Source organism: Natator depressus, chromosome 5, assembly GCF_965152275.1.
Source record: "Natator depressus isolate rNatDep1 chromosome 5, rNatDep2.hap1, whole genome shotgun sequence".
Lineage (NCBI taxonomy): Eukaryota > Metazoa > Chordata > Testudines > Cheloniidae > Natator > Natator depressus.
The window spans coordinates 25,410,638-25,426,036 of NC_134238.1; the positions used below are offsets into that span (position 1 = coordinate 25,410,638).

A 15,399-nucleotide genomic window follows, 5' to 3' on the forward strand; every position below is an offset into this window, starting at 1 on the left:
ATAAAATTAATAATGATGAGGCTAGTATTAAATGCAGAGAGACCAAGTAGTGAATGGAGGTAGAGACTGAACTACCCTCTCAACCTGAGGCCTGGTCTACACTGGAGTGGTGGGAGGGAGAAATCGATCTAAGTTACGCAACTTCCGCTACACGAATAATGTAGCTGAAGTCAATGTACTTAGATCTACTTACCAGGATGTCTTCATTGCGGTAAGTCGACGGCTGACACTCTCCTGTCGACGCTGCCTGCGCCTCTCACCCTGGTGGAGTACTGGAGTCGACAGGAGAGCGCTCAGCAGTCGATTTATCGCATCTAGACTAGATGCAATAAATCAACCCTCGCTGGATCGATCTCTGACCGTCGATCCAGCCGGTAACGTAGACAAGCCCTTAGAGGTGGCCTCTTCAGGGCTGAGGCACAATAGCAGAGCAGTGCAAGGAAGCTTGAGTTATTGCTGCCCTATTTGATGGCTAAATGAGGACTTCAGTTCTCATCAATTCAGGAACTTTCATGAGCTCTACATTCACACACGCCACAAAAATAACACTTAAGAAAAAGACTCCAGTATGATTTTGCAAACGTGTATACAGACACACATCTGTTAGATTATTAATACTGTCACTTGTTTGATTATTAATACTGTAACTTGTTGCTTAGCACAGATACTGTTGCTAAAACTTTTCTTTTTGTTTTACGATTTGTGAAGAAATAAGATACTGTATTTCTTTTTTCCCTATTAAACTTTTTTGTAAAAAGTAGAGAGAGAGAAAAAAACTATACATAAACTTCTCATAGTATATTAGGCATTTGCTACCTAACCTTAATTATACTTGAAATAGGAAAGATATTTCAAAACCTAAAAGTTAACTACGATATCACAACTACGAAGGACAGTTTTTTATATATATATTTATTATTACAGATATACTGAAGTGAGGAATTCTTTTTTTCCAGAAATTGCAAATGAAGATTTCTCTATTTCATTTCAGGCATTTTGGCAACTCCCATATATAGGGTTTTTGTGTGTGAAATTTTGGGGTGTTGGAGAAATTATATCAAGTCTTACGAAGAGCAACATTCTCAAGGAAGTCTGATAGATATCTCTGAAATTATTTTTTGGAAGAGGACAAAGGTGAGAGAGACAGTAAGAAAAATATTCAGCATTGAAGGAAGTTTGCATTATTGCTGTCCTGTTTAGTGGATAAAAAAGCACCACAAACATGTCTGCCAAACTGAAATAATTAACTTTTCTCCTTTAAATAAGCCTGGCCAGATTCCTAGGATTACAAAGGCAACATAATAAAATAAAAACTTGCAAACTCCATCTTTAATATAGCAACATGACACATGAAAGCACACAGTAAGCCAGCCTCATAATTGGAAATATACATATGATAGAGGAACATCTAAAAGTTCGGACTTCAATTTACATAAGCATCCAAAGCTACCGAGACTTCTATCACTGGGTGTGGGCCCTACAATCCTTGTCTCCATACAATCCTCCTCCCATCTTCATCAAGTCTTATGACAGACACTCACCACCATCAATAACCTCCTAACAATCTTCCTCCTCCTTTACTTGGTGTTCACTTGTTCATGAGGATGATTTGTGGCCTGCTCCGCCATTTAATATCTTTGGCAATTAGGTGCATGTCCCTTCCACGATCTTTTGGAGCAATCCCTTCCCCACCCCCCTCCTATCTTTCACATGGGCATAAGCAAACAAATCAAATTATGCTGTTGTGGTACTGCTGAGAATGAGGAGTAGGGTTTAGTTAAACAGGGAACCTTAAGTCATTGGCTCTCAACCTTTCCAGACTACTTTAACCCTTTCAGGAGTCTGATTTGTCTTCTGTACCCCCAAGTTTCACCTCATTTTAAAACTTCTTGCTGACAAAATCAGACATAAAAATATAAAAGTGTGACAGCTCACTATTACTGAAAAATTGCTTACTTTCCTATTTTACCATATAATTATAAAATAAATCAATTTGAATATAAATACTGTACTTACATTTCAGTATATAGTTCAGAACAGTGTAAAACAAGTAATTGTATGATATTTTAGTTTTTACTGATTTTATTTGTGCTTTTTATGTAGCCTGTTGTAAAACTAGGCAAATAACTAGTTGAGTTGATGTACCCCCCTGCAAGACCTCTGCATACCGCCCAGGGGTGTACGTACCCCTGGTTGAGAACCACTGCCTTAAGAAATACCATGCTAACTATGTGATGAAACCAAGCTATTCCAGTTCAAAACTCAAATGAACTATAAAAAGCTGCCCTTAAATGGTTGTTGAGATCCAGATAGTGAAAAAAAATCATAAACAAATATTTTAAGTTGTGTATGTGACAGACTTTGAACAAAACACTTGTAGAATGCTAAATAAATTCAAAGGGACAAACACTGAGTATTTTCATTTGCATCATGTGTAGTCTACACAATTCTAGTTGTGATGTTCCTTAGTCCAAAAATTAACTGCAGTTGCTCTGAGAATTGTCTAGTACTCTATTTTAAGCTATTATAATACTAACAGTGTGCTAGGTACTTTTACAGACAAGCTAAAAACAAAGTTGCCACACAGAACTTGCAACCTCAGTACAACCCTTTGAAGCTACGTGAGAAAAAATTCTCATAAAGGAATGATTGTGTTAAAATATTTTCAACTACAATTCAGTCTATAGATTAACATTTTTCCCTGAATCAGCTCATGTATCATAATTTCATATGACTGCTTTTTTGTAAAGAAAACAGATGCAACTATGATGAAATATAAGTTTTCACTAAACATGCTCTCCAGTTGATCCTTTTACTAATATAGTATTTCTTAGCTGATTTACTTTATAAAGTGTTATTCAAACACAAATATCCTTTACTGCATTGTTTTTGCCATCATTGACATGGCACATAAATTCAATTCAAGCACTTTATACCAGGGTGGGCAAACTTTTTGGCCTGAGGGCCACATCTGGGTATAGAAATTGTATGGCGGGCCATGAATGCTCAAAAAATTGGGGTTGGGGTGCAGGAGGGAGTGAGGGCTCTGGCTGGGGGTGTGGCTTCAGGGTGGGGTCAGAAATGGAGTTCAGGGTGCGGGAGGGGACTCCGGGCTGGGGGCGCTGGGGTGGGGCTGGGGATGCAGGGGTTTGGGGTGTAAAAGGGTGCTCCAGGCTGGGATCGAGGGGTTCAGAGGGCAGGAGGGGGATCAGGGCTGGGGCAGGGGCACTGGGGTGCAGGCTCCAGGCAGTGCTTACTTCAAAGGGCTCCCAGAAGCAGCGGCATGTTCTCCCTCCGGCTCCAATGTGGAGGTGCGGCCAGGCTGCTCTGCGCTGCCTTATCTGCAGGCACCACCCCTGCAGCTCCCATTAGCCACGGTTCCTGGCCAATGGGAGCTGTGGGGGTGGCACTTGAGCCCCCTGGCTGCCCCTATGCATAGGAGCCAGAAGGGGGGACATACCGCTGCTTCTGGGAACCACATAGAGCAGCCCCCGACTCTGATCCCGCTCCCCAGTGGGAGCTCAAGGGCCGGACTAAAACGGCTGACGGGTCGCATCCGGCCCGTGGGCCGTAGTTTGCCCACGCGTTTTATACCCTTCACTCCCCACTAAGGGGATACAACATGTCCTCCCCCTCCATAAACAAGTCTTTTCTGTAGCCAAATTGTCCATAATAATAATAAAATATTTGTTTTAAGGAGAACCTCTTTAGGTTGATAGGTCCTTGAAGAGAGACTGGTAGAACTTTGGATTCTGAAGGATCTTTGTCGGTAATAAGGGACAGTAAAAGGGAAAAGAGGGCAACTAGGGGCTTTTTGTGCCTCAGTGTCTATCTTCGGGAGCAGCTGAGGAGGAAACACTTAAAAAATGCTTGGGAAAATACAGTCTAAAGAGAAAAGACGAATAATGCCTGAGGAAATGCAGGAAAAAAACAAGGGCTTTGAACAGAAGAGAGAGCATTAACTAGCCTAATGGAAACTGGAACTTGAGCCTGGAGCAAAGCACAGGATGGTGAGATATAACTCTGGAAATGAAGGGGAATGTGAATGAAAGTACAGAAAAACACTGAAAAACTTGAAGGAATCCGTGAACGGCTGTTATATGAGATATAATACAGAATGGATGATTGTCAGGATAAAGTATCTCAGGAACCGTAGAGTATATATTTGATCAATTCAATCACTTAAATGCCTCATAGATGATTAGGAGTTACAGGTCACGCTATGGTGCTATTTAAGAAAATTATTTCCCCTAAAATTACAGTAATATATCATATGTAACCAGTTATTTTGATTATCTTTGCGCAGGTAATGTACAGGCAAAGATACATGTATACTGGAGTCTCCTCAGGCCAGGGACTGTGTTTTCTAATGTTTGTACACTGCCTAACAAAATGGATCCAATTCTGGTTAGGGCTCCTAAGCATTACTGTAATATAACTGAAACAGTAACAAACATGAGTTTCTAGATTAATACACTCCTAGAAAATATACAAAGATAAACTCCATTAAAATTAAATTCTTAAAATTAACATGGCAACTGTCACTGACAATGGTTATTATACTTAAGATTTCAAAACAATTTCCATTATAACTTCCTATTTTCACTCACATATGACTTAAAAACAATACACAATCTTCCCCTATTAGCCTCCAACATACACGTTTTGAGCTGAAGCTTTCCATGCTTTGTCTCTGTCCAAAATGAAACTACTTTTGGAAAATCTGAGGGGAAAATCATTTAGACAATTTTAAAATATGGGAGAGTAAGAACAAATAAAGCAACTTTAAAAGTTGGAAAACAAACCACTAAACGGAAAATGGACTTTTCTAAGTTTGAATAATTGTTTTTTTAAAGTTATGATTGTTTGAAAATTACATATGATGCATCCGTAATTGAGATATTCTTCTATCTTTAGTTTTTTTGCGAATCTAGCCCATCATCTTCTTGCAGGGGACAGAGGTAAAATGTTCATGCTGACTTTAACAACCTTTGTTTCCCTTGATCATGAAGGTGTACGGATTCACTTGCACATCCTGACAGAAAAGACAGAATTACTTTAGTGCTTCTCAGAAAGATCTCAGAAGTTCTGTTAGGAACCTCATAGCTCTCATGTGGGGTTCCACAGGACTTAAAATTTGCTTTCCCTGTATGGGTATGTAACTAACATGCAATTCTGTGTTTCTTTAATCATAAAACCTAGACAGTGAGTTTACTTTCCAGTGTCTAGCCAATACAATATTTTTGATGGAAAAGCTCCATTTGAAACTCAGTCCAGAAAAGAAAGAGGTTAGTAAGTGGGGAGGAAGTATCTGGAAGGTACGCTGGGGACAGTGCCCTTAAAATGGGCCCTTAAAATTCAGTCCTTAACTTGGGTTTCCAAACAAGCCTTGTCCCCTTTCAGGGGTTTATAGCACTTCACCATTGGTCAGTGGGAGAACCTGGGCCTACTCACTACTTCAGGTTCCAACCAAGAAGCCTTATAAACACTTAAATTTTTTACTGCTCTTTACCTGGGCCTCTTTCCACCTGGCCCCTTTATCTTCACCTCTTACCTCATGGTTAAAGTTCTCAGGTCCTCTCTGTCCAAACTCTGGTTGTCCCTCAAGTTCCTTTGGCCAGAGAGGAGCACTCTTCCTTACCCTTTGGTCCCATTTTATCTGAGCCTGATGGACTCGGGTTTACTGCTTTCATGCAGCGTCTCTAGGCACAGCTGAAGGACCCAGCTTTGCTACTCCTTTCCTGGGGTGAGATGTAGTAGGACCACAAGACCTCCAGGAAGGGGCTATAAAGGGCCTGGTACTCCCCATCACAGCATGCTTTTGGATGCTCATATTCTTTTTCTGGATTTTAAAGTTCTGTCACTTGACAAAACTCTTTTTGCATCTGTATCTTGTAAGGTGACTGATCATTTCTCTCTCATGTGGATCTCCTTACCACTGTCCATTCCCTTCAGACCTTGATATTGGATTACTGCTATGTGCTCTACATGGGCTATCCTTGAAGCTCACTCAGAAATTGCATTTAGTGCAGAAGCAGATGCTTGCTTGGCTGGAGGTATGAGCCACAGGGAGCTCTTTGTGGATGCTCCCAAAGAATAGTTGTATAAACACTGATCTTGTGACATCTGGATAACTAAAGGTTAGAATCCACGCCTAATAGGATTATTTGGAAATAACACTAAACTGAAACTCTGGGAGTTTCATAGCTTTCTGTGTTTTTCCCCTACAGGAGGGCACAATTTGGTCTCTATAATTATACATGGCTTGAACATTTCACGCAAAAAGAAAAATTCTTAATACAGTTGTTTAATGCAAGTTACTAAAATGAGTCTTAGAGTTTCTGGACTGAAGAAAAAAAAAGGTTTTGTAGTTACCTTACAAGAAAAAGAAAATGAATCATTTTGTGCTATGTTATCCAAATTTCCTGTTGCTTGATTATACTAAAGAACTAGTATAAGGAAACTTGCAATGGGATAGAATTTTATACTCAGTTCCTATATCGGAGAAAATAAATGGTCACTGCAAGATTGTAAACCTGAAAATCATAACATAGATATCTGTACACATATCTTATTCCCCACACTGCAGGCCATTTTGGCTGTTTTTTTTTTTTAATCTGTATCAGTGAAAGCTTCACCTGACCTTAAGGCTATTTACTTCTCAAGATGAATATTCCCCAGTGAATTAATTATCTGGTGCAATTATTTGTGCCTGTGGATAAAAGTCAATGCAATAAGCATTACTTTATATTTACATTCTTGGCAGATAGCATTCATCATTGCCTTCCTCCTACTCACTATTGTAACTCAGCCTTAATACCAAAATCCTCAATTACTTGATAAATTTAGAATGCTAGTTGAGCTACACTGCATTCTACCCATAGAACGTATATACAATGAATTCCCAAAATTGTGCACAAAAGTTTTTTAAATTGCCAGCAAGTTTTATTTATTTATTTAAAAATATAACTATCTTGTTAGGGCTTTTTATTTATGCAGATACACCAAAGACCTTCCAAAAATTCTGTGCAGAAATAAATACATATTACATATGGACTGACTAACAAACAGAAATAATGGTAATAATAAAAAGCTCTTATATATCACTTTTTATTTGGAGGTCTCAAAGCATTTTACAAAGGAGGTCAGTATCATTATCCTCCTTTTACAGATGGGGAAGCTGAGATGAAGTGAGTTGCCCAAGGTCACCCAGCAGGCCAGTGGTAGAGCCAGGAATAGAATCCAAGTCTCCTGAGTCCCACTCTAGCTACTACTAGAGTACACCATGCAGAACTTAAAATGAGGGAAAACTTGAATGGATACGTTACACCAGATCCTGTAAAAACAAATGGAAAAATTACAGTGCATACTTATTTTATTCATTCTAACAAGTAATCAAAAAATTAAAAAAGTGTGCACATTTAGAGTGATAATTACCTTAGATTTACAGTGATGATAGCCATACATTTGTCATTTAGAGGAAAAGATGTAGTCTTAACTGCCGCCCAGTGACTTCAAAGGAAGCAGGATGAGGCCTAAAACTTTTGAAGTCTTATCTGCAATTCACTTTTGTTGTAACATTTTGTTTTTATAATTTTCATGACACCATAATCTCTCTTCCTCATGGACATCAATCATATAACATGATGAATTATGTATAATACATTGTTCTGTAAACATATATGATCCGATACTTATGGTTTGACATGGAATCCAATAAAGACAATGGACTATAGAGATCTACTTGTACGGATCTGAATGCAGAATCAGGACCTTACTTTATTACTGTAATAACCTTTATATCTAATTGCTTCCAGATAAGTAAAATATATTTAGTTTTTACGTAAGGAGCTTAATTTTACAAGTAATTCTGAATCTATCATGTCATAACAATAGTTTCCAAAACAACCATTGCTTCCAATCCTTTAATTACTTTTCTGATGCATATCTAATGTAATAAAATGACAATTTTCCCAAGTATTACTGCCTAATTTAATTAAATTGGGTTGATAAGACATCAGAAGAGGGTCACTCATATTCTTAATCAAAGATTCACAGTGAAATTCAATAGATTAATGTATGTTATTACCATGACATTTGCATTGAATAGCCACATTTTACAGAGAAGCACTTTGCTATTCCATCCTACAACTGATGGTTAGACTAGATGATTACAATGGTCCCTTCTGGCCTTATAATCTATTAATTGATTTTAAGATATTTCATTGTATTGATAATTTATTACAATTACTTAGAGGACTCAAAAACTTGAATCTAGTCAATAAATAATAATAAGTTACTATAGTTTCAGGTAGGTAATACGCCTGGCTCTGCCAAGTTTTGTGGTTTTATAATCAAATTTTCCTGTCTCTTCCACCCATTACTCTCTGAACAGTCTACAAAAAGAAGTGGAATAACTAATGAAAGCCCTGATTCTGCAGATACATCTGCGCTTAAAATTACATGTGATGCATAAGCATTTGCAAGATCAGGGCCTAAATGGTTATTTGGAACAAGTGTAGGTAACAAATTTCAGACAAAAGTTGTCCCTTTAAACTTATATATAGAAATTTATCCATATGAAATTAGTATCATCAATACAGTACTGAAGTAAGATATCGCTCCTACTGCCTTCACCCAAAAATATGTAGTTTTTAAAATTATATTCCACTCTGACACTATGAACTAGTTTTCAATTTGAGAGGGACAGCCACGTTTTTAAAACGGTGGTGGAGACATACCTAGTAATTATTCAAGCAGTCATCACATAGAGGTCAGAGAGGATCCAGTTGCGTCGCATGTAAAAGCAATGGCATGATTTGGAAGGCATTTCTCCCATGTGTAAACTATGTCCATCCATAGCCGAAAGGATGCATTCCATGACATTTACATGTACTTACTGTCCAATTGTATGGTCCAATCCTGCAGTCCTTACTCAAACAAGGCTCCTATTGACATCAATTGGAGTGTTGTCTGAGTGACGACTGCAGGATCGGAATCTCAATAGTGAGTAAAAAGGAGGCGGTTAACCCAGCATAAATGAAAGACACACACTTCGTACTATCCTGTGGTATGATCACACACAATGCCAGAACAGAAAATAGAAAAGCCTTCTGACTAGGGCTGTTGCCTTCGCCAAAGATTCCTTCACAACACATAATTAGCCTAGTAAAGTCTTTTCTAGGAAAATCTGGCAACAAACATTTGAATTTCCAGCCAACGAGCCTTCACTTCAACAGCAGTCTCTCCCCTCCTCTGCACTTGCTTTTAAAAATCAATTATTCGGTTACCATACTCGTCTGGAAATCACTCGACACAGCAACATTTTCAGCATCGGATGTTTCAAATCCGGCTACAACAGCATCTTAACACACACATGGACAAGAACAACAATAAAATAAGATCCAGCAAGTTTCCAAGGTCTGCTAAATCGCAGTTATTCGGGCGAGGGAAGATTGCCTTCTTTTGGTATCCATTTTAATGCACCCTTTCATGTGTCTCATGCGAGGAAGGATTTTGCAGTCATTTAAAGTCTTCCTTCTCATCAACATTAAAAGAAAATCTTCTTTCAAATGGTCCCCTCTTCACAGATCGCAGGTTCCCTTCTGCTTAGCGCAGGCCTAAATCCAAACTCCAGTCGCATTCATCTAGATGAGAAAGGGAAAAGAAAGAAAAACTCGGAGGCAGAGGAAGGGTGGAGAAAGGGAGAGACACAGACGGAGAGCTACATCAGCTGCGGCAGCCGAGAGGCGAGACGAGGCAGACGGAGAAGCTCCAGCTGCTGTGTGTTGCAGAGAGGGGAGTAGAGCAGTGGCGGTGGCGGAAACAGGGCTGGCTGAGTGAACAAGGAGGAGGCAGCAGCGGCAGCGGGAAGGGGGAGGCTGTTGGTGTTTGGCGCCGGTGGAGGGAGTCATTCCTGCAGCTGCACTTCCGGTCGGCATTTTGTTCTGAGAGGGAGAGAGACACACACAGGATCCTTCCCCTCCTCCTCCTCCTCCTCCCCCCCCCCCGCTCGGTACCGACTCACCGTGCCCAAGCTACCCCCCCTCCCCCGCCCGCATACACTCACACGCACAGAGGGAGAGGCGGTGGCGGCGGGCGGGCCAGTGGCAGCGGCCCCCCCGGGTCGGTGTGTGTCTCGGAACCGGTTCTGCCCGGCCCGTGTTGATGTTGTGAAGCAGGCTCAGGGGGAAGGGATTTGTCTCGGCCGCTCACCCTCCGGCTCTACATGTTCGCTGCACTGAGGAGGAGACGGAAGAGGAGCCAGCCCCCCTCCCGGTCCGGATTATTGTTGTTATATTATCTCCCCTCCTCCTCCTGCTCCGCGGCGGCGGCGGCCCAGCAGCGGCGGCGGCGGCTCCTCTGAGGAGGGAGGGGGGCGGATTCCTCTCCCCCTCTCTCGGATTCTCGTTGGATTCAGACGCCGATTTGCTCAGGTAATTCCCCCTCCTTGTCTCCCCTTCCCCTCCCTGCCCTCTCCAGCAGCGGGCCGGGCCTCCAGCGCAGGCGGCCCAGCTCTGCCGGGGGCAGAGGGGATTAGCTGTTACCCGGGTAGAGGGGGAGTGAGGGGCAGCCGGAGGTGTTCCTTGCACAACCCCCTTCCTTCTCTGTAGGGTTTGGCGGAGGAGATTGGCTCTTCCCGGGCTGCCGGGAGGCTCAGGCCCGGCGGAGGGCGCAGGCCGCCGGCCAGCGCCTTTACTCCAGCTCGGGGATTAGAGAGGCGAAGCGGCTTCTCAGTGACAGGCCTCAACCCGGAGAGCAGCAGCAGGAAACAATACAATTAACAGCAAATGTGCAATGATCTCTTGCCATATTTACAACTTCAGTAGGGCAGGGGGGAAAGGTCCCAGCGCAACCAGCCCAGAGAGTCTTCTGGACCGGGAGAGAGCAGTGTGAGAAGCAGGGAGAAACAAATATTTCCATTATACCCATTATCCTCACCATTATCTCTCTTTAAACAAACTTCAGTTTGAACACTCAAAAGTTAATACACATGGATTTGTACAGTTTAAAGGATTGAACCTCCCAATATATAGTAGTTGACTCGCGCTGTAATCACTACTTTTATTTATAGAATACAACTAGTCCTTGTTGAATGATTGACACACCATGAACACCTGGAGACCCCAGGAAATATACATGGAGTATCATGTCGGTTATCAACATAGTGTATAACGTAGAGATTATATATATTCCATGAATAAGTAATACACAAAAATACTGTTTTATGCTTTCTAATAACTTGTGAACAAATGGGCAGGGGTTGTGCGCAGAGCGATAAATGTATGACATTTCAGGGATCAAGGTAAAACTGGGATTTTACCCTAAGAACATGGGATTTAAATTGAATTAAAATAAGAGCTATCCTTTCTTGTCAGGTCAGATCATTTTGAGGTCCCGGAATTGTTATTGGCTGTTTGTGTCCATGATGTTTGACAGGGTAACTAGGTGTCAATTTAACAGAAAGTGTCTGTAAATGGTGTCTGTAAATGGTGTAAGTCATTTATAGTAAAGTAAACCTTGGACTAATATGTAGTGGAGTTGAGAATGCTGTTGAAAAAACTGGTAAATTTAAAGTAACTGCTGGTAACCAGTAAAATACTTCCACTAAAGCTGCATCATTGGTGAAAATTTGCTCTGATCAAACTGTTTTGATACTAAGTTTCATATTTAATATTGAAAGGAAATGTTCAAGTAGTTAAAATGTAGCAATATTGCACAATAAACTTTCACTATATTGTAGTATGTTTTCTTCTTGTTTATGGAGATCTCTTGTAACATAAAGTGGTTAATGTGTCTTTAAAAGTAACTTTTTGTATTGTGTTCAGAATCTTTCAGCTCAGCCTTGCTAACTTGCCTCTGTGTCCTAATACATGTTTAAAAGATTGAAGTTAATATAGCTGTCACATAGAAGGCGTGTTTTTAATGCTGTAAATCCATGTAGTAGTCAGTAGCGTGTCCGTGATTTGTATTGGTCAGGGAGCAGTTTGAATTTTAAAAAGCCTGAAGATCCTGCTGAGCCCCAATCCCGGCCTCCCTCCCTCCCACTAATCTCCCATTCCTGTCTTTGTGCTGCCTGGTCCTGTGAGAGACACTGTTTGCAACAGGGCCTCAGGCCTACATGCGTGGAGAGGAACCATTTACACTTGATAAAGCAATTTTTATTTTTAAACTTTATGAATTGCAGAGAGAACTGCAAGTTGTCTCGAATTGTCCTATCTCTGTGTGTAACTGAATTGCTGTTTTCTTTTGGGCCATAGAGGGTGTGGAGGCCGACGTAGCTCTAGTTTACAGGAAAGAAAGGACTGTACAAAAACAGTTGTTGTACTTGGGTAATTTTCATCATCAGGAAGCGACATTGGCCCTAGGGTTTTTCTCGTCATTTTTAAAGAACGAGTCTCTGGAACAAGGAAAAATTAGTTTCGGTTAGATGATTGCTAATGGACTTGTTTGATTTATACACTTTAATTTCAGTAATTTAAATTAAATAAGGCAATTGACTTGAAACATGCAAGATATGAGTAGGAATTGAGGTGCTATATAGTTCCTGTCAAGTTTTTCTTCTGACACTGTTTACTGCTTGTTTTTAAAATCCCAAAACGTACATGTTTCTGAATAAAATTCATATATATATGGAAAATGAAAAACATGTTTATAAACAAACCTGTAAATTGCAGACACTGTATTTGTGATTTTTTTTAAAAAAAAAATCATCTTCTAGTGATATGCAGTGTGGTTAATTTTGAATTACTAGGGTCATCATGGGCTACTTGGTGATGTATTTTCTCGAACTCAAATATTTGATCTGGAAATTAAAAGTACTTACTGTACACTTTACTGAGAGACGTTAATTTTTAGTTAACATTTTGAAAATCAAATTTTAAAAATTGTGGAAAACCAGAAGTATTTAATTTTCATGCCTATTTCCCCCCAAGCATAAGAAACTGTACTTCCATTTGTCAGAACAGCTATGTGTCCAAGAAGAAAATTTCTTAAAAAATGGGAACAGTAATTTACTTAAATAACTGTGTTAAGAGCATAACTTTTAAAAGTCAGACAAGTGATTTTTATTTATTAGTGTTAGTTGTAACTGAAAGAGAACAGAGAGAGAAACATTTTTCAGTTTATTTTGTACATTTAACAGCACTTTGTGTATGTTTGTTTTTCCATGTATAGTCACTTTGTTCCTCCTCCTATTTATGTGGGGTGTTTTTTTTTTTTACACAATTTGAGTCCCACAAAAATTGGCAAGAGGACTCAGGCAAAGATGTATTTCCTGAAGTTGCCTTTACATTTTTTTTAAATAACCTGGGTTTCAGGATGAAGGTATATCTTTAACTTCAAACATTTTAAACATTTTTAAAAGGTAACAACAATATGCTTCTCTTATTTGTGAAAGTAAAACAGAACTCAGAATCATAAATCTGCCAGTACAATCAATTTTAGGCCCCAATCCTGCAGTTGGACACATGGAGTGACTCTTGCACTATGAGGAACCCTATTGACTTCATTGGCACTCTGGGATCTAACTGAAGAATCAAGGCCTTAGACTGTAATTTCTTTGGGTCAGGGATTGTATTGTTTTTGTTTGGTTGGTTGTATGATAATTAGGACAAGGCAGCCTTGACGCTGATTGAGCACTCTGGATACTCTTGCACTTATACTTTGAAGAGTAGTAGGTGAAAGAGATGCCAGTTAAACCAGGAAATGGTTTCAGCTAGGGATTGAAATAAGGTGTTCTATTGCAGTTTTCAGTGTCTTAAGCTGTTAAATGTGATGCTTTTATGTGTGCCAAACATATGTAGTAATACAGAAGTCAAATATTGATTTTATATTAAAATTTAGTTCATGAAAGCCATTCCAGAAACCAAAACATTTTAGTGAAAAATCAGTAATTGCTTCAGAAAGAGAAACTAAATGGTGCAGCCTCAGTATCTAGAAGTAGAGAAGAAATTTCTTAAATTTTGAAATTAAGAATTCAGCTAAATAGTCTGTTGCTAGAAGCTATTGTTGGACTATATGCTCTCTGTGTGTGTACATGGATTCAGTACTTATGGATAGTCTCTGGTGTGATGACTTCCGATTTAGGTTGGGGGAGGGGAAAGACTAGCCTATATTAGAATAGCTATTTTGTTTCTCAGAATACGGTACCACAAAAAATAAACAAAAAAATCCTGTTGCATTTAATGGGGGATAGAACTGGCCATTTTAATTTGGTGCTGCTTCTTTTGAATCTTGCTTTTTCCATTTCTTAGAAAATTTGCTATTCAGGTTAGTTTCTGATTTGAATGATCAAATAATCATAAAAGTCCAATTACGTGGAGACATCTTCAAGTCTATTGTTGATATGGATTCTCTGTGGAGACACTCTGTGTAAAAGATGACCTTTTTTTAATTACAGAGAAACCCTTTTAAAAAGATAATTATTAAAGGACTGTACTGAGGACTTACTGCTCCATTTATTTAAATTTGCATCTTTTTATTTCCTTTACACTTATAGGCAGAATTTGCTTTAAGGGGCAAATCCAGACCCTCACCCTAAGTGGGTGCAAAGGGCCCTCTTATGTTGGAAGTGGTGCAGGTCTACTTCACAAAGGTGAGAGAGTTAGGGGTGTAGAACTTGAGGGAGTTTGGCAGAGGCTATGGAGAGAACCTACAGTTCTCTTGCTTCCTGCCCCATTATCCACCACAGAAAACCCTGGTAGTAGTGGAGAGGATTTTGGCCTAAATGTAAATATATAATTTACAGGAACTTCAGTTGAATTAAATATAATCATTGATAATGCACAGAGAGAGAACTTGAAGATTACAATTCACCTGAAACAAACTATAAAGAAAAGAACAATTCTTCAATATTCATTTCTTCCATGTTAAACTTGAAAGATTTTAATACAAAGTATTTTTTGCCTTCAATAAAAAAAAAATCTAGAAATGTTTCATCATATTGCTATTAGTATTTGAAATAAATCAGTGTTACCTGTTGTTTCTCAGTGATAGAATTTTCCCCCTTTTCATCCATTGGTCTCAAAGTGCTTTACAAATATGGGTAAGTCTCTATAGTTTTTGCAAAATAGTATTGCTAAGCATTGATGTGAAACATTTTATTCAAACTCTAGTCCATATATATACACATCATGTACAAAAGCTGTTAAAAGAATAGTAAGAGTGCAAAGTAAAGGACTCAAAAATTAGGAAATGCCAGAATTCAAGTCGCAGTGCAACTTTAATTCAGCCCCTTTGTGTGTATGCTGTTCTCTTTAGTTACATAATCACATACTGTTATTTTTCACAGCACTCATTCAGTGCTCAGGATGGACAGTGCTCACTGACTCGCTACCTATTCATAATTTATTTTTTATCATGATCATTCAATGTGTGGCCCTATGGCTTATTTACCAC

The 15,399-nt window shown here is 39.4% G+C and overlaps 1 protein-coding gene across 2 annotated transcripts in view; it reads left to right on the forward strand.

Annotated features, from left to right (window-relative positions):
• Positions 1-10,283: 10,283 nt before the first annotated feature.
• Positions 10,284-15,399, forward strand: part of NIPBL (NIPBL cohesin loading factor) — a 296,004-nt gene continuing 290,888 nt past the window's right edge. The window contains exon 1 of one of the 2 annotated variants that reach the window (XM_074952486.1): positions 10,284-10,436. The gene's annotated coding sequence lies outside the window, so the exon portion shown is untranslated. The remainder of the gene's footprint in view (positions 10,437-15,399) is intronic. The other variant, XM_074952487.1, reaches the window with a different exon arrangement.